The sequence below is a fragment of the Enoplosus armatus genome, chromosome 3, assembly GCF_043641665.1.
Source record: "Enoplosus armatus isolate fEnoArm2 chromosome 3, fEnoArm2.hap1, whole genome shotgun sequence".
NCBI classification, from domain to species: domain Eukaryota; kingdom Metazoa; phylum Chordata; class Actinopteri; order Centrarchiformes; family Enoplosidae; genus Enoplosus; species Enoplosus armatus.
The window spans coordinates 25,421,388-25,441,566 of record NC_092182.1 but is presented as its reverse complement, the minus strand read 5'-3'; the positions used below and the strand labels follow the sequence as shown (position 1 = coordinate 25,441,566).

Genomic DNA, 20,179 nt, shown 5'->3' with positions numbered 1-20,179 from the left:
TGCAGGTTTTCAGAGTGAAGATGATGACACTGCGAAAGACCTAAGTCAACTGTGTGTGTGTGTGTGTGTGTGTGTGTGTGTGTGTGTGTGTGTGTGTGTGTGTGTGTGTGTGTGTGTGTGTGTGTGTGTGTGTGTGCGTTTGTATTTTCCTGCCCATCCAGCCATGGAATGTCAGATACAGAAGAAGATATGCCTCTGCAGGGGATGGCTGCTAGTGTGTGTGTGTGTGTGGTGTAGGATATTGCACTGCAGGGGACAATCCTAAACTTCAGTATCTATCATTAAATCCTTCTTGAGTCTCTACACACACACACACACACACACACTCTTCTCTCTCGCGCACACACACATACACACACCTCATTTTAGACTTTCATAGTCTATGCTGAAGGGTGTAAACTTTTGCCCTGAACTGAAAAAACTTTTCAGAGGAAAGTTCTCTGAATACAGAATCTTCCTTGGAGTTTTTTTTTTTTTTTTTTTTGCAGAACTCAACCATTACTCCAGTTTCAGATCGTTCGAGAATATTTCTTACACATTAATGAAGATTTGATTTGATTTTCTGACGAATGTGTTGTTGATGTACACCGTCTTCCCACAATGCAATGCACAAAGGAAATGGAGGAGCTACTCAGAGCTGCAAAAACTTAAACGTTTGCAAAAAAACAAAATAATAGTTGACAGTAAAATCTACTTAACATGAATAACTGTCTGGGGGTTTTATGATCAAAGTATTTGAAATTGTTTTTTGAATGAAATTGTTGTCATCTTCACTACGAGCTTTATATTAAGAGCTACAACATAAAGAAAAAAAGCTAAATACATTCTGAACAACTGGACCAAGTATATATGTATATACACAGCATTAAAATTACAAAACAAGTTATGAATGTGGGCATAATTAATGTTTCCCTAGACACTAGTTCTTTGAATGCTTACAATATGAAATGCAGACACAGTTTTGTGTTATTTATATATGTAAATACGACACACTCCTGCATGTGCAAGTATTCAACCCATTGTTTCCTCCAAATTCCTCTGCGGGTCCCAAAGGGTTTGTTCGTTTATTAAATATTAATAGAGCTAAGGAAAGCCACTCATTTGAATATTGACTGCATGTTTATCATTTACTGTGTGCAGTGAAAAAAACAATAATCCTGTTAAATCAACATCAGCCATTTTTTTTAGAAAATGTAATTTCCTTGGCCTCATTCTTGCAAACACACACACACACACACACATACACACACACACACCAGTACCTATGGAGACACACACACTTAAGAGTCTCATGGGAGCAACTCAACACAGGTATAGGACTTCAATCATCCAACATGATGGGCTCCAGAAGGAAACACACACTCCAAATCCCTGCAGGACTGAGCCTGCGGCTATACAACCCAGAGGCTGGGGCTGATTTTGATTCAGCTCCTCTTTATTTAAATCCTCAGAGACTCTCACCTGCATCTCTGCTGGTAACAGAAAGGCCTCGTCTACACTACAAAAGATTTCACTGCAAAGAGCTCGGGGAGGAACCGGGGTGAATAAACCAATATACAGTATGCTGTGGATTTTTGCTTTATTTATCAACAGAGCACTGTGAACCCCTCAGAGATTCAACCTGCGCACTCCAGGGGAGCAGCTCAGAGTCTTGCTCCAGGGCAGCTGTTGAGGGAAGACCGAGGACATCCGGGACCATGTGATCGCACCCACGGTCAGTTTTCTTCGGACAGAGCAGTCATAAAAACAGTAGCAGGTTTATTGTACAGTAGCAGAGTTTTGGTAAGCTGTTGAGATTTAGGTTGCAAGTGCAGTCAAAACTGATTTCATGGTACCTTTATCTCAGCATGATGAACATGCCTGTGGGGTAACCTTAGCTTTGTCCCAGGAAGATGTCTTTCTAAAAAAAAGATCTGATTACAATGCGAGCCAGATCATCTTCAGAAGAAGCCTGGCCAATCCAATTCCAGTTTCTTCTTATTCAGACAGATAGAACAGTCATAGCCATAGAAATGGCACATACACGTAACATATGAGTAAACCACAGCTAGCTTACAAACTTTCCTATGCAAACCAAAGTATTGCCAGTAAGAAATGGCACAAGGCACAAACAGTCTCTTCCTTAAAGGGAGTTCTTGGTCACACCGGCCATGTCTTTTCACAAGATTAAAAAAAAAGAAAGAAGTGATCTTAAAGTGACACAAGCATTTTCCTTTTAAAAAATGTGAGTGCAGCTATGGTGTAAACACAGCCTCTGTTCAGAGTTCTACCTGTCTATCACCCTCTACCCAGACTGATCAAAGAACAAAACACACATTCAATATTTATAACAATGTTGGAAAAAGAAGGAGAGCCATGCTGGGAGAGAGAGAGAGAGAGAGAGAGAGATTGAGTGTGACTGAGGACAGAAAGGTGGGAGAAGAAAGGAAGAGGAAGGCTGAAGAGACAAAATAACATACTGTATATTAAGAGAAATAAAAGACACAAATACAAAAAAAAAAAAAGGACGGGAAGGAGAGAGGAAAAGGAAGAGGCGTGTATGAGGAGGAATAAAAGGTGAAGTAGCAAAAGTAGAAGATAATGTTAGAGAGAGAGGTCGAGCGAGGATGAGATGGAGTGGAGGAAGAGCGAATGTGACATTGACATAGAGAGAGTAATGTATTCTATACCTGCTGGAGCAGCGAGAGTACAGACTGCCCTGAGGGAGGGGAATACACACACACACACACAGACACACACACACACTCACACACACACACACTCACACACACTCACACACACACACACACACACACACACACACACACACACACAAAGCCATCTGAATGAAAGAAAAGCACACTGGAATAAACTGTGACTCCGTCGATGCTAAGCCGGATCTGAAAATGCATATTTTCCCTTTTGTCCTTCCAAGGGAAAACAAGGGACACAGAGGTGGTCGGCTGTCTGTCACGTCTGCCTGTCAAAAGTTACGAAGACGACTTTGTGTGTCCTCTCACCCACTCTGTTATCACTCATTTAAAATACACAATACCAATCATTAATCTGTATTCATGTTTGTTTTGTCAGACAGCTTCGTGATCCTAAGTTAGTTATTTAATCGGCGTCTCAGCACTGCAGCAGGAATGATTGTTAGCCTGGCTAACAGATAGCATTCACAGGCCACGCTTAAATTACAGTTACAGACACAGGCGCAAAGACGTAAGTTGTATTAAAACACAGTGACGGTGATTACAGAGAGCAGAGGGAGACGTGATGGATAGTGGTTTGCTCATTCAAAATCGTGTCTAAACGGACTCTTCAGTTCAGGACAATGTTCAGTCGGTTGCTCGTTCCAGCTGTTACGTTCGGTTCAGTAAAAACTAGGCCTAGTTTTGCGAGGTTAACAGCTCCGTATTCATCCGTTCACAGTGAGCTTTTAAACACGAAGTAATCACAGCTCTCAGTCACCAGTGAGGATCTCCACCGCTAAATCTACTCATTTACTCACTGATGATTCAGTGTAGTCGGCTCAGTTTGAAGATTCAGCGTTAAAGATCTGCTCGTACATGTTCCGAACTCCTCCGATAACAGACAGTCTTGTTGTTTGCTAACTGAAGGAGGAGGGAGAAGAAGAGATTTAGCTATTTTTTCTATTTTGTAATTTCAGAGTCGTCGCAGATATTTACGAAACCGATGTGAAAATGTGCTCAAGATGCCTTTTACACACACACACACACACACACACACACACACACACACACTTAAACAGCATGTTTAGATTTAGTCGGTTTAGTGCGGATGTTTTAGATACAAAGAGACACAAACACATATCAGTTAATCACACTCATCCGTATCATTTATACACACAGACACACAAATACCACTAACCCCCTTGTAGGCGTAAATATGCAAACACACAACCCTCTCTCTCTTGCACACACACACACACACACGCACACACACACCATAAAGGTTCCATTGGGCCTCACAGGTAGCCCCTGCCAGAGGGTTCACATCTAGTTCAGGTGATGTATCAGAGTAATTATACACACACACACACACACACACAAAGCTCATGTGATGCATCTGAGTGATTAGAGGTACCACTGGGCTCAGAAGCCTTTTTTTCTTTCTTCCCCCCCATCTCTCGCTCTCTCTCTCACACCGAGTTCGCGTGAAGCATCGGCGTAATTACTCCAAACTCGGCTGGATGTCACACACAAAACAACAAACACATACACAGACTTTTGGGAGAGTTATTATATATTTGCTGTGGTTCTCTCAATTCAGTTCAATTCAAAGGGGGCTTTGATGGAATGGGAAACAGACGTTTACATTGCCAAAGCAAATGTGAAACATGAACATAAACAAAATAATTGTGATTTTGCTGTTAGAAATAATAATAATAATAATATGTAAAAATGTAGACTTGCAGTTAAGAAACACAATTAAGTGAGAACTATATAAACACTGCATTTTTTCTCTGCCTCTCTCTCACACACACACACACACACACACACACACACACACACACACACACACACACACACACACACACACACACACACACACACACACACACACACACACACACACACACACACACACACACACACACAGCACACATATTCAGTTCACATTTGGACATAATTACTCCTTGCTTTGCTCTCATTGGTCACAGGTGTTGCCTCCAAATGAGTGTAAATGAAAGCCATTAATCGTTGCTGGAGGCGAAGCTGAAAGAAAGTGATTAGCAACAACACAGTGGGCACTCTGCACCAGAAAAAATGACTGCAGGTAGGAGACGTATGGAGGGATGGAGGAAGGAAAGGTTGCATGAATACATTTTAACTTACAGATAGAAAAGGCTGCAGCATTGACGGATGCTTTGTGAGGGCGAAAACCAAAAGGTGTTGTACTAAGCACTGCTGTATGAAAATTAGAAATCCTTCAAGGATTATTCCAGTTTATTGAAACCTCTTAATTTTGTACAACAACACTGTAACATCAAATAGTGTGCAATTAAACTATTTTGTGGAATTTACAGAACTTCCTACTGTGTATGTGAATTGAGGTGAGGAAACAAAAACAGTCTGGCTAATGTCGGATTAGGTCACTCCAAATCATGACATGTATTTTTGATGTTCTACACACTATAAACACATTCTAATTTGAAGCTGGGAATATGAATACATCTATAAAAAAGTACTATCAGAAATAACAAATTACATGATCAATGGGTCCCTATTTAATTACACTACAGAACATGACATGTCAAATCCAGTTTCTCTCAGTTGGTCAAATTTCTGTCCCAAAAACTTAACCTTCCATCTAGAGCAGACTTTCAAACTGGAGGGGGGGTTTGAAGGAGGGGTTTGAAGGAGGGGGTGCAGAGGAAAAGACACTACATGAGGGGAAAGGGACAGGTGCATGCAGGTGTTTAACAACTGGAAGTCATTTATTGTAGTTTGGCCCAATCAACAACACATTGAATGATTATTCACATAACCATATGTGAATCATTATGTGTTGTATTTTCACATGATTCAGTATGACTTACACTTTCCAAGGATATCATTAGCTCTGATGTAGATTGTGAATAAACGTCTAAGACGCTGAAAACCCGAAGTCTTAAAATAGACAGAGAGCAAGACTTCTGAATATAAAGAATCTTTATCTTTCCATGTTTACGTCTCATTTTGTGGCTTCCTGCTTTCCTCTGTTGCTGTTGTTGCTCTTTGCTCTATTGCCTTTTCTTTGGCTGCTTGCATCACTGAACACTGGCCACAATACAACACAACCGCAGCAAAGATTATACCAGCCAACAACTGCCAACATCATCAGAAAACAGATTTTGAGTTCACAAACGTAATAATTCAGAATATACTATAGTATTAATTGGCAATTTAATAATACAGAGTTGTAAAGATATTGTAAAGACATAGATGGATGGATTGACGGATAAATGAGTGAGAAGATGGATAAACGTCTGAGGAGCAGGGAGCATGTTAGAAGTCACTTCAGTAAAAGGCGTGGCCAGACTGCAGGAATAATGGGGGGGAGGGAGGGTGGTGGATGGATGAATTTGTCGAAGAGAGGAGGATTAGCAACAACATGAAGTAATGAGCAACAGACAAATGACAAGTGGCATACTTGTAAACACTGGAGGGAGGGAGGGAGGGGCAGGTGGACGACGGAGAGAAGAGGCCAAGCAGGAAGGCTGGACAGAGATGGAGGGAAGCATTAGAGGGATGGAGGTAAAGATAGATTGAGGGGAAGTTCATTAAAGAGAGAAATGGACAGTAATAGAACTGTGCAGACTGATGGATGAACGGATGGTTTTGTGTGTATATGAGTAAAAAGTGGTTAAATGAACAAACTGATGATGGATTCTTGTCTTCATTAAAGCGTAAACGAAGTTGATACTATGAATTTACTGTTTACGCAGCATCACACGGCCCACTAACTGTATTGATTTGCAGAATGGGCAACTCAAATTACACTGATGGAGTGGTGAAGGTTAAAGTAACACCACCTTAAACTTGAACAGTTTTTTTTTTTCAGTACACCAATCCCTACTTAGAGGTAGACATTTAGTTTATACCGTGGCCACTGAGAATTCCCCATTCTGATTGGCTGGCAGGTGTCCGTTAATTTCTTGAAAGGAAATGTCTGACACAGGTGTCTGTTTGGAGATAAAAGAGATAAAACCTTCAGCATTGTACCATAATCGTACTGGATTCCACTGACTCATGAGGTATTTTGCCTTAAGCCGGGCTCAGACTACAGGACTACAGTTTGAAAATCCTAACCGATTTTCAAAATAGGTTGCATCGTGAGGAGAAACTGTTCTTCTCTCCAATCTCAAACATGCACACACACACACACACAAGACTTGGAAAAAAAAAAGACTATGGTGCCAGAGGGAGCAATGCCCCACCTCATGACGCTCACGTGATCTCATGGGGAAGCAGATGTAAACAAAATGGAGACTGACGCGGTGAAACAACTTTGCAGTGAGGAAAAACGAAAGCAGGAGGCTGAACGAGTCAACACAGGTTCTTCAGCGAGAACTGGAGGTGAGATTCAGTCACAAGTCAGTTTGAATATCTGTCAACAGTAGTATGCTAGCTAACGTTAGCCGAACATCGGTACCAACCGAGGTTCCAGACCAGATTTCTCCTCAGATTGTCGCGATAAAGCGACTCCTGTTATCGGAGCCTAGTTTAACTTCAGTGATTCTGTGACATCACAGCTGTATCCATTGGTCATCAGAAGTAAAAAATAAATAAGTAAAAAAAACCTAAACTAAACTGCCGCAAACATGCAGCATTCAGGGAATGTGCCCTGCATCTCCCGTAGGATGTGATGACAGGAGATAGGAGGTTTTCACCTGGCATTAGAAGGTTAGAAGACACTCGGTAGGACGCTGGCATCCCACGCTGCACTCCCTGCTGTGTCAGTACCACACGTCCACTCTGCTTAACAACCTCCTCCATCACTGAGAAGCCATCACCAAGGTGACACCGTGAAGCTGCTGTCACTGCCATACCCTTGGAGACAGTCACTATGGTAACATACATGTGGGGAAAGGGTGTGTGGAGTGTATAAGCTCAAGATCAACATCAACTTTTGCTTTTTCAGTCAGATAAAACAAAAAGAAGAAAAAAGAAAAAAAGTTAAAGTTAAATAAACACTGTCAGGCATCAAAAAAGAATATTTACCTTTGCTGTTCTGGCGGAGGTAGGATGGCACACTGGCATCGGGGCCAAATTCTACAAAGTGATGAGTGTTTCAGAGGCTTTAACTCTGCTTGCGTCAACAATAGATATCTCTACAGGGCTTAAATCTTTCCTTTGCCTGTGTGTACGAGTGTGTTTAAGAGAGTGTGACTGATTGAGTGATAGAGGAGACAGGTGGTGTTTGCCAGTCTATCAGTCAACAGTAACAGATCAGAACAGTCTTAATATTGTACTACTGAGGCCACACAAGTACCTCAGTGATATGCCAGTGCTGCTGACCTTACAAAACTAATTTAAACCGGTTTCAATACGAGTTAAAACAGCTCGAAAAGTAATGCAAAATGTAACAAGTAACAAGCTCCTTATTTACTTTACAAAAATGACATGGAAACCATTGTTGATCATTCAGAATGCTGATTGGCTTATTGCCTGGACCAATAATAACCCAGATACTATTCAAACTCCGTCAGTGTTGGATTACTTTTTCAAATATGGCTAAACAACTGCAGGAAGTTTCAGGTTAGGCTACCAAGCAGAAAACAGAAGTTGCAACAACTTGCTTAGAAACTCAAGTTAAAGATGCTTAAAACTAGATTATTTTCTTATTATTGTCTTTAAAGGCATCCTGATATAGAAATAAATATCTCAAAAGAGGACTTCAAAGACATCTCCAAATAAGATAGTAATTCTTAAAAGATGACTCAAGCTACTCCATCTTAAAACAAAATATAGTTTTTGTTTGTTTAATTAGAAAGCGACAGTAAAGAGATGAATGACATGGAAACTGTGTCTGGTATCTATTTTTTCTACCCTCACTGATATAAATAGGAGGGGAGAAATATTAGAAACACATCTCAGTATAATGATATACAAGTCAACCATACAGTAGAAACAACACCTAAAGAATTTAACCTTCATGAAGGTAGGATTCATCACAGGGCTGTTTTATAAGACCACATTAGTTTTAGCTTGGTGTACCTAATAAACTGGCAACTGAGTGTACATCACTATCAAACTTCAAAAGTTAACTACAAAATTGTCACACGTTATTTTGCAGTCCATTGGCTGATTTGGGACCAGAAAGGAGTCAATTTAGAACCATTGCCTGCAGGCCATAGTCAGACTCTACAGTATATTGTGCTACCTCCAGGCCATGCCCCAACCCCTTCCTTACCTCGTGGTAACCTGTTTGCCACTCCAGCTTTCAACTTCTCTCTCTGAAGTTCTTCCAATGGTGGAAAACCTTCCTGCAAGCCAGAAAATGTGCATGTAGAAACGTGTATGACTTGAAATTAAAAGAACAAGCTGGACGGAGGTCGATCCCCACACTTTCATCAACGTAACAGCAACAACACTTCCTGGTTTTCCTCTGACATGTGATTAACTTAACCAATCAGAGGATAGGAAGACTATACTAGGTGGGCACAGGTGTGTAGTTGGGTGGGGCAGTCAGGTGATGAGGAAAGGAGGGAAGGTCCGAGGGCACCTGGTGGACTAGAGGAGAATTACACTGAAGGGCCTGGGAAAACAGTAATGTGGCTGGAGAGGAAGCGTAGAGAGACAGACTGTGACATTAAGCTTCTTCAGAGTCTTCCCTCAGGCTACATTATGCATGCCAGTCAGCCTATCAATCACCACTCTGCCAGCACACCAGTCACATTCACAACACTCTAAACTGTGGAATAAAGATGAGAGGCCGCTTGCCGTTTTCGCAGGGTATCGACAGCTACACTTAGAAAGACAGATGGACTTGACACGAGGATAAAAAGTTTTGTGATTTTTTTTTTCTCCTTTTTTTTGCTGGTGGGTAAATAGGCCGAGAAAAAACAATGTTTGATGTTTGCCCTGTCAATATGGCTTGTGCTTGATAAGCACGCAGGCGAAGCAGGAGGCACTCGGCTGTAATCCTCCAATGGGATTGGGGAAAACAAAGTAGACCAGGAAGGGCTCACGCTGTGCCGGTGATGAGTGGTAATCATGAGAGGATGGCAAACCTTTTTATTAGGGTAGAGCAGGTCAGGAATTATTAGGCATGCAAGCACACACACACACAAACACAATACACAGTGACCTGGAGAGACACCATGTCTCTCAGTGGTACGAATGTAAACTGAAGACACACTCACAAAAACATCTTTTTAGGGGAGGTTAACACTTCTTAGGCAATATCCGCACAAGCAAGATGTCACAAGGGGACAGAAGAAGTTTGGCGTTGAAAAAACTGTGAACTATAAGTCACTGCCTTTAAGGTAACAAAACTTCAGCCTCTTTATGCTTCTGTGTGCCACACCGCACTGATTAGCTTCATCAATGGCAAACTGGCCGTCGGGTAAAGATACAGTACATGAGATAGAAATTGAAATGTCTGAGTTGGTGCCTAGATCCAGATTACATCATGTTCCTCACAGGACTGCACGGCACTTCAAAGCGACTGAAAGTGAAGTAAGTATCCTCTTAAGTCCAAAACACACTCGCTGCATAAACACAGATTTGATCATTTTTGAAGGTCAAAATATGTCTGGACGTCTCGATTAAAAGTGGCCTTAATCTGGTAGAAAGGTCAACCTCCTTAAGCCTAAAACTCACGCAAAATGAACTGAACTTTGGTGAATTTGGGTCGTTCTGTCCATTCCAGATGCCATTTCCAGATGTACAGTTTAGAAAGGCAGAAAATGCATGCAAATAGAAACACAAAGGAGTAATACAAAAAAAAAAACCATCTCTCGATTATGAATCAAAACACTGAGCCCTCATCAGTATGCAATTTTGTAAAAATAGCTTGACATATAAACGCTCAAAAGGCTGTGAAAAGGGCTTATCAAAACCTTGGTCGGCAGCACCAAGACCACAGTTTAGAAAGTACAAAGCCTCCAAAAGGTTAATGGGATGCCTCAATCCCCAATAAAAAATATCTTACGTTTTTTGGAGAATGCCACTGGGATGTGGCGGGGGTGATTCAAGGATTCCTCAAAGTGTTTACAGGAGATGAAAGACTAAATCTGAATTTAAATGTCTGCCCGAGTGCTAGAGAAGATAACAGAAAGGTTCAGGTTATAGTTTTGTTTTTACTTTTAGGCACACAAATAACACATGATGCGAAAAAGCAAAATGAAAGGCTTAATGAAGCTATTAATTTGGCTTAATGCATTTCAGAATACTTAAAATGACTTTTTAGAAATAAACTGAAGTTGCATTTTGCCTTCTCAGCCTCTGGAAACTACTATCTAAGCACTGGGGCGAGCTGCACAGGTGCAGAACTTACATTAATAAACAAAACAGAGACTTAAAATACTTTGTTACTGTGGACAAAATATAGAAATGTCTCTTTCTACAAAGGTTATTTATTAAATGCTGAAATCTGAGGAGCACAGTCTTCCATCAGTATCAGTTGACAAAGTCCAGATCACAAAGTGAGTTTTGAAAATTACCTGGAAAGATAATTCTTCAGTAACTGATATTGAAATCCAACTTGCAGATATTTTGGGCACTTTGGTGCCACAGGAATTCTATCTTTCCTTTAATGTTGAAACACAATTCGGTAAATACACCGTGTGTGAAAGCATGACGATCACATTAAGATCCACTGCAAAGACCTTGAAATTGAAAGCATGTTTCTGTAACTTCAGGCTATGTCAGCCCCTTGTTGAGGTGGTCAGCATTGTCTGTATGAGACGGTGCAGCTACTAGCCTGAGAGTATTTTAATTGACTTTGTGTACCTGCTCTATAAAATCTAATTCTGAAGTCAGCCTGACCCCCCTCTGCTCGCCCTGCTGTGACCGTAATCACAGATATCCTACATCTCCATATCATTGAGTTAGCGTCCAGTAGCAAGTGATCTTCATACAACACCCTCACAGTTTTAATTGAAGTCTTTCAAGGGGAGAAACACAATAATTACCCCTGCTGACCGACAAGTTCCTCTTTCATCTTCTCCCATCTCATTTTCTTTTGTCGCCCTTTTAGCTGTGACCGCGTCATTTTTGAATCTGTTTTTTGTTTCCCTTCTTCCTCCTTTCCTTTCTCAGAGTTCTCATCTAATACTTCTCCCCAGAGTTAGACCAAAAGCCAAACACACACATGCATGTACACGCACATATCCAGACACCAATACACCACATGCCTCCCTGCAGATATTGGCGTGCCGCCTTAAAGCCTATAATTTGTGGAGAATTATTCTGTTTTCCTTTAAGTGGCACGTTGCATCTCTCTGGGGCCTTGGATGTGGATGTGATAATAGCTGTCTCTTAATAACAATCGCTTTTCTCTTTGGCTGGGTTTATTTTGACAAACGGCGCGTCTGGAACGTGCAAACAGATGTGACCTTAAACAAAGGCGCTCGGCGGATTTGTGTATTCGATTAGGTTTGAAGGGAAAAGTCATTCAAGCATATTTTGAAAAGAAAGAAAAAAGGAGGTCTGATTTCATTGTCATGGTAGTGCATTCATATGGGATCGTCAGGGATGAGTACAAATTAAATCAGTGTTTTTTTTTCTTTCTTTCCTCTTTTTATGTGTCATTAACTTGATTTTTCTTTAAAAGTGTAATTCATCCTGCTAGATTTTGGGACATTCATAGCAATGAATGCACTGAGTTGAACAAATGTAAAACAAAAATAACATCAATACATACAAATATATACATACGTACTGACATGATATATAAATTAAAGATGCGTACATGGGTTGGATGGTGATAAACATGCAGATGCCGAACAGTAGGAATGGGCAGTCAAAGGCAGCCATTGACTCACACATACCCGAGACCTTGATATTTGCAGCTGAGAGCCAGAGACCTTGACACAGGGCTCCTTTCTCCCCATGTCCAGGTCAAATGATGACCCTGAGGCAAAGATTAACGCTGTCATATGTACAGCTCCAGAAAATGTTGAGAATAATAAGTAACTGTAAACCATTCAGCCTCTCACACACACACACACACACACGCACACACACACACACACACACTTACTTGATGAATCTCTTAGAGATATGCAGAGATCACATTAGTACTGCAGAAAAGTACTTCTACAGGTAAAATAATAGAACTTCATAAGCTCATTTAATATGACTCAATGATTTTGTGTTACACATTTTATTTACTTTATTTATAATATTTCTTTTTTTCCTTTTTCCATGAAAGGAACACACTAGAACCTGATTAGCCATCCAATTCTGATTGGAAATTGGTTTATTAACAGAAGAACGTGGCGAACATGTTAAATGATGTAGACAGCTTAGAAATGGCACAGCACCACAGCTGTAATGTTTTCAAATATGTAAGGCCTATTGTTTTCATTTATATCAATTTTCACACAAAAATACCCAGATTTTTAAAACGTAGCAGATCAATTTAAACTGCTGTATTCAGCTTAATTTTATGTTCTATATATCTAGGGAGGGCAATATCAGTATGTGGGACAACTGGTCAGTTGGTCCACCACTGACACCACTGTGGTCCAGACTGACACACCTCATACTATAGTTCAAACATTAATGGTTCCCAGAATCTTATTGACTTTGGTGATCTGCTGACTTTTCGTCTCGACATCTACACTATTTGATGGACTGCTACAAAATTAGGTTCATACATTTAAGTTCCCTGCAGGACGAATAACTTTCAAGAACTTTTCTTTTTTTCACATTTGAAATAAACACTCCTGAGTCCCAAATGTTTTTCCAAAAATAAGATTAAAAGTAATGTGCCCTACACATGCATACATATAGTGTGTATCAGAGTCTGGTGACTCTGATGAAGACTCACATTGTTTGCTTTAGTTTACAGCCAAGACGTCGCCATGTTACCCACTCCTCTCACACCTTCTGGTGCAGAGACATCATAATGTTGTCTCATATTGTACGCTACTTATAGTACACTGTCCTCTAATGACGACTTTAATTTTCTGTGTTTCTGTGCACAATATTTCCTCCAGTATGCCAGGAACACACTGGAATAAGAATGAGGCTGAACACACAAGAATTCTAACATTAATACTTTAACAACTGAGCAGTGTAAGTTAGAATACACACACAGATAGTAAGTCAGCTCCAACCAGTGAGCTACAGAGTGGTGACCGGTTCCCTTCCAACTGTGAGGCCTCGAGTAGACACCAATGAATATTTAAAAAGCTAATATATTTCACACTCACTCACTCACACACACACACACACACACACACACACACACATTATAAATTAATGGGTATATCCAGATTCTTGTTAGTGTAGTGACCCAAGTCAGTATCAATGTACTGTATCATTTGTGTGTGTGTGTGTGTGTGTGTGTGTGTGAGAGAGAGAGACAGGTGACAGTTAAGGTCACTGCACAGGATTTGATATATGCAGTCTGCTGCAAAATAACAACAGTAATTTTATGGATGTGCGCACTTACACACACACACATACACACACCACACACAAGCATATATAACATTTGCACGAAGCATTGCCAGAAGTGAAAAACAACTCACCAGATTTAAGAAAAAGAAGCAACTACATCAATTAGTGTCAGCGTCTGTCCATCAGGTGAAACTCTTACAGTGAGTCAGACAGCATAAGCTTCAGTTCAGTAGATAACAAGCACAAGAAACAACACAGTTCAAGAGGTTACAGCACCCAGCTGCTAATACTGCGACCGCAGTGTGATCATTTAATGAACATTATGCAGGAGGAGAAGTACGGACACGCCATCCCCATGTAGAGGCTTTCCCTGATGATCCACTTCTCTGGTGAAAACTTGTGAGCAAATTACAAAAGGTCATATACCATTGCAATTCCCCAACTTCTTCAACTCTTATCTTATTCAATCTGCAGTCAATCAACATTCGCAAACTAAGATGGAAGAAGATTGTTGGACATGTACTAGGTTTATAATTATGAAGTCAAGCTGTTAGAAATAGGTCAAATAAGAAAAAAATGTGGAGGATGTAAAATGTATTTTAAAGTTTTATTGTATGGTGATGATGGCGACGGCAGGGGAGAATATTTTCACCTTTATCTTTTCCAGCAAACACACATACACACTAACACAAACGTACTCGCAAACACAGTGACACTCTTGCTAATGAGAGCTAGAGGGTGAGCTATTGCTCCCTGTCCTCCATGCTCAGCTGCAAACATGGACTTAACCAAAAAATCCTCAGGGGAATGTGACGACCTTTCCTAGCTTTACTGATGAGTGTCTGTGTTTGTGTGTGTGTGTGTTTATGGGTGATTGTATGTGCAATTTCATGTATATATATATATTTATAGATCTAGATATAAAAACAACAACGTTTGTAGACATTAGGACAATAGTGCAATGGTGCAGAGTGCAAGGGGAGCTTGATGATTAATATCTACAAAATGCCCCCCCCAGCCTCCAGGAAAAAAAACAAACTAGTGAATCATGAGACTATTTTGTGCTGGTTTACTTTCACAAAAAACAATATTTAGTAGAATGTGTTACAGGTATGTAGGAAGGCAGTGCAACGAATGAACCAGCAGATAGTGAGATCGAGTGGCTTGAAAAAAACCCTCAACATGGTAATATACTGATTCCTATTGTTGTATTTCTTAGAACACCTTCCATTGCTCAAAATAAAACCACGAGCGTGACCGATGGTTTAGAAATGCCAACCCCAAAAATCCAAAAAGCAAGACATTAAAGAAAAATGTTTAATAGGAAGTTTATTTCAAGAGCCAGCATAAAAGCTACAACAGTAATGCTAACAGTGCTAGCCACCGCTTCTAAATGCAGGAAAAGGTCATTTGGGAAAACGTGCTGCAGTAAAGTTGGTTGACCTTTTGCATAGTCAGTCATGCTAAAAATGAAGACTGGTCGCAGTTTTAAAAACTGTGTCTTTGTAGTAATTTGAAATGTGGAAAATGTGATTTTAGGTGATGTTAGTGAAGGTCCTCACAAGTTCAGAAATACAAACATGTCTTTGTGACAGTTTGCCAGGTTAAGGTTGTGATGAGGACTTTGTGGTGGGACAGGACAATCACGGCACAGTGATGATTTATCCTTGTCTGGTGTGCGTATATGTATGTGTGTGTTTGTGTGTGTGTCTGCCCCGCCAACCTTGAGCTGACGAATGACTCTATAATCGTTGCTCTGCTCTGCACCCATCTACCCTGCAAGCATTAGTTATTACCTACTCACACACACACACAGCAAACCATAATTCAGGAATTCACATTAGTAATTACACATACACACACACACACACACACACACACACTTTTAGTGCCCTAGCCCCCTACAGCTATCCATAATTCGCAGATAGACTGACAAACACACATCTCCATTTTGCCTGCACCACATGCACCAACTAATCATAACTCAGAGACTGATGGATAGAAAGACACACACACACACACACACACACACACAGTCACTGGCATGCAATATATTAATATTGTTATGCTCTCAGGAGTAACCTGTCAGCCAGCCCTGCCCACTTGACCCGTTAATGTTAAGTGTGTGTGTGTTACGCCCCATCTAAGGGGGTAGGAGTGCAACACAAAAATTAAAAGTTCCATAATAAAGTGAAATGATGTATTACAACCACAATGGTGAAATTGTGACAATCAACTGGAGCAATATAGTTCTGGGTGAACCAAAGCCAAAACAGAAAACAAGAGAATCTGTCTCCTCAAAAAAGTGCTGACTAACCGGTGAAACAAAATAAAGTCGCTATTTTCCGAACCCTAACCCCCATTTACAAAATGTGGATTATTCTATTTACAAAATGTACACAGATACTTACAACTGACCAGCAAGGGCACTAAGCCTAACACGATCTCACAGATCTAACACACTCATATATACTACGAAAGGGTTTGGAGGCCGAGGACAGAACTGATGTGATGCTGTCATTTTAAAAGTCAGGATGTTGTGAATGGACCAATCAGCTGCGCACATTCCAGTCAGAGAGAGAAACCTAAAAAGTCCTTGCAGGAGCAGAGCACAAACACTCACACTAACACAGCCACACAAAACACCAGACACAGGTTAGGAAACACGCAACAGTGTGTGTGTGTGTGTGTGTGTGGGTGTGTGTTTGTGGGTGGGTGTACTTGACCCTGCTATGTTGCAGTGTTAAATGTTAAACTGATTAGGCAGTGACTGATTCAGCCTTTCCCGATCAATTGGCATGTAATGATGAATGAGTCAACATCCTGACGCCTCACTGACAGCCTGTATCGTATCCTGGTTTTATTATCTGTATTTTACATAACATATAATAATGTATGTAAACTGTATGTAGTGTTTGGTGCAATGTTGAAGTGCGGTTTAAGGGGATCAGACATACTTTCATACATAAGCAGTACACTGGGCAGATTGGGATGATGGATTCTGGGAAAGACCTCCCCTCTGGACAGGAAGTAATGTCTAATGAGGTCATCACAGCCTGTCACTAATCACAGCCCTGTGTGACAGCCAATCGTTCAATCAGATAAATCTATGACAGCTTAGTCAGACCAGCAGACTCCCACTCATGCCCTGTAGCTATGTATCTTCTGTGTGTGTGTGTGTGAAGGAGAGAGATAGACAGGTTGTGTATGTGTGTCATCAATAGTTTTGATGCTGTGTGGGGATATTAACACCCCACCAGACACATGGATCACACACACACACACACACACACACACACCGTGTCATGCACACAGCTTCATGTGGTGATCGTTAAGGTGGCCTTATAATGGCCACAGAATTGAATTTCAACTGCCCCCGCAAGAAGCCACCTCCAGTTTCCAAGTGGAATCTGTCCGACAGCAGTCTCCACTGGTTATGCTGCACTGGTGTAAATCTTCCTGCACCTTCCAATTTATAGACTTATCTTAATCTTAAACTTCACTTGAGTCTTTGTCTGTCATTTTTGGCTTCTTCTTGTTTCCTTTCAACTTGCCCTTTGCTGGTGCGTGGTGTGGTCACCTCATGGCTGCTGGGTCTAATCTAATCTAATCTCTAATGATAAGCCCAAATAGAATAGACAATTTTCAGTACATTTTTGTGTCATAATTCTTTTATTTGGATAGTTTTACTTGAAGTCCCGACCCGACCTGGCCTATGTAATTATTATGAATCGTGTTAAAACATATAATGATTTCATATTTCCTATATTTCCAATAGCATGGTGTTTAAAAAATCACTTAAATGTCCACAACCCTCTCCCTAAATGCCCTCTGTACGTTTTCATCCACCTAATGAATACAAATAAAGCATTTCATTTTAGTGTGAGATTCCTGAGTAAGTGGAAGCAGTGAGTGTCAAGATAACAGCGACAGTAACTGGTGTCATTTAAAATTTTTATGGATCATTTATTTGAAGAGCTTAACGAACGGCCCAGTGTTGTCAACATCCATTTAATATAATTACTTCTGTAATGCACTCAAAAATGAGTATTTTTAATGACTTTATGATTTTAACGACTCCTGTAATTAACACAGACAGGTGTGTTAGGAAATAAAGCAATTTTACTCGAAGCCCATTTAAACTTGAGTTTTTTTTTTATAACTTTATCTGTCTCTCTTTTCACTTTTCTTGACATTTAACTTACTTTATTTATCTCTGTGTCCCTGTAGAATTGTTTAATCCTTCCTCTTTTCCTTCCTTCTTTAATTTTTATTTTCTGCTTTATTCTTCTTTCTTCTCTCTCTCCCTCTTTGTTGTCTCTCTCCCTCTCTCAACATTTTTGCCAAAGAATCAAAGTACAAACAAATATTTGACGATAAAAACAGTAATATCAGTAATAACACAACATTATATAAAATACAGTATATCCACATCAAAATCGTCCAAATGTGTTTATATAACTTTGTGTGAGTGTGTGTAAATAGACTATTAACTTCTCTATTAACTCTAATAAAGCTAGTCACATTTACGGTACAGTGCTTGCATTGGCAGGACGACGTAAAGTCACAATGGTGCCAAAGCGTAGAAACAGTGTTAAAATAAGTACAACAATAACATGACATTCACAATAGTAATGAGTGGATGAGATAAAGTTAACCATATGTATAACAGACCCGAACACTGGGTGAGGACAAGTTGTGTTTTGTCCGAACATATCGTCCAATGAATTCCACAGCTCTTTACACGATTGGCTTCAATCTGATCAGACGCACGATATCACCAATGAAAAGCACGTCCTTCGAGCCGGAGTTGAACCAGCGACCTAAGGATATCTGTTAGAATCACCCTACAGTCCTCCGCTCTGCCAACTGAGCTATCGAAGGTTATGCAACTAAGCTGATTACAGCGAGTTACTGGTACCTATCTGCTTAAAGTCAGTCATCAGTATCTGCTTAAAATGATTTTGCACAACCATCGCGACATCTTTTTGGTACATTTTATTTGCACCAAGTTTGACGGCAACCACTTAATGTAAGACTGGGTGTGGTCAAGCTTTGTTTTGTACGAACACATGGTGCGATGGAATCCATAGCTCTCTAAACAAATAGCTTTCCATTTCTTCAATCTGATCAGACGCACAATATCACCAATCAAAAGTACGTCCTTCGAGCCGGAGTCGAACCAGCGACCTAAGGATATCTGTTACAACTGACCTACAGTCCTCCGCTCTACCAACTGAGCTATCGAAGGGTACACAATCAACTAGATTACAGCGAGTTACATGGACTTTAACATGACAACCAGCCACCTGTCTTACTGTACGTACATGCTTGTTCAACACCTGTCTTACTCTACGTACATGCTCGTTCAACACCTGTCTTACTCTATGTACATGCTCGTTCAACACCTGTCTTACTCTACGTACATGCTCGTTCAACACCTGTCTGAAGTCAGATGACGAACATCGTAACTATGTGCTTAAAATGATTTCAGACGGGCCATCACAAAGTCTTTCTGGTAAATTTCATATGCGCCAACATTTACCGCGACCACTTAGTGTAACAATGGGTGAGGTCAAGGTTTGTTTTGTCAGAACAGTCCATAAGAAAGTCCATAGCTCTCTAAACGATTAGCTTTGCGATATCACCAATGAAAAGAACTTCCTTCGAGCCGGAGTTGAACCAGCGACCTAAGGATATCTGTTAGAATCACCCTACAGTCCTCCGCTCTGCCAACTGAGCTATCGAAGGGCAGCTTTCTGATTCCGAAAATGTGAATGGCTTTCAGCGCTCAACACACGTACTGAGCGCACCTTTCAACACCATGGACGCCATGAACGCAGCATTTTCGTCGCCGGGTACTTTACTAAGGAAGGAGTAAGCCTCCTGGAGCTCTTTAGAAAAGACACACTTTCTCTTCAGCATGACAGCTAACTGTTAGCATGCTGACAGGTTCTGTCATAGCCTATGACGCTTGCCTATGACTCATAGCCTAGCAACAGCCTTGACAACGACACTTTGATTGTGTTTTAGTGTTTTTTAGTGTTTTACAGGTATTTGTCGGGACTCTGGACAGCCAGCTTGAAACTAGGACAATCCCGGACAAACCGGGACGTCTG

General features: G+C 40.6%; 3 non-coding genes across 3 annotated transcripts; all 3 read right to left on the bottom strand.

Annotated features, from left to right (window-relative positions):
• Positions 1-18,855: 18,855 nt before the first annotated feature.
• Positions 18,856-18,944, bottom strand: trnay-gua (transfer RNA tyrosine (anticodon GUA)). The gene is given in 2 exon segments: positions 18,856-18,891; positions 18,908-18,944. It is a non-coding gene; the product is annotated as a tRNA-Tyr (tRNA).
• A 278-nt stretch (positions 18,945-19,222) lies between these two features.
• Positions 19,223-19,311, bottom strand: trnay-gua (transfer RNA tyrosine (anticodon GUA)). The gene is given in 2 exon segments: positions 19,223-19,258; positions 19,275-19,311. It is a non-coding gene; the product is annotated as a tRNA-Tyr (tRNA).
• Positions 19,312-19,722: 411 nt separating this feature from the next.
• On the bottom strand, positions 19,723-19,811 carry trnay-gua (transfer RNA tyrosine (anticodon GUA)). The gene is given in 2 exon segments: positions 19,723-19,758; positions 19,775-19,811. It is a non-coding gene; the product is annotated as a tRNA-Tyr (tRNA).
• Positions 19,812-20,179: the final 368 nt, after the last annotated feature.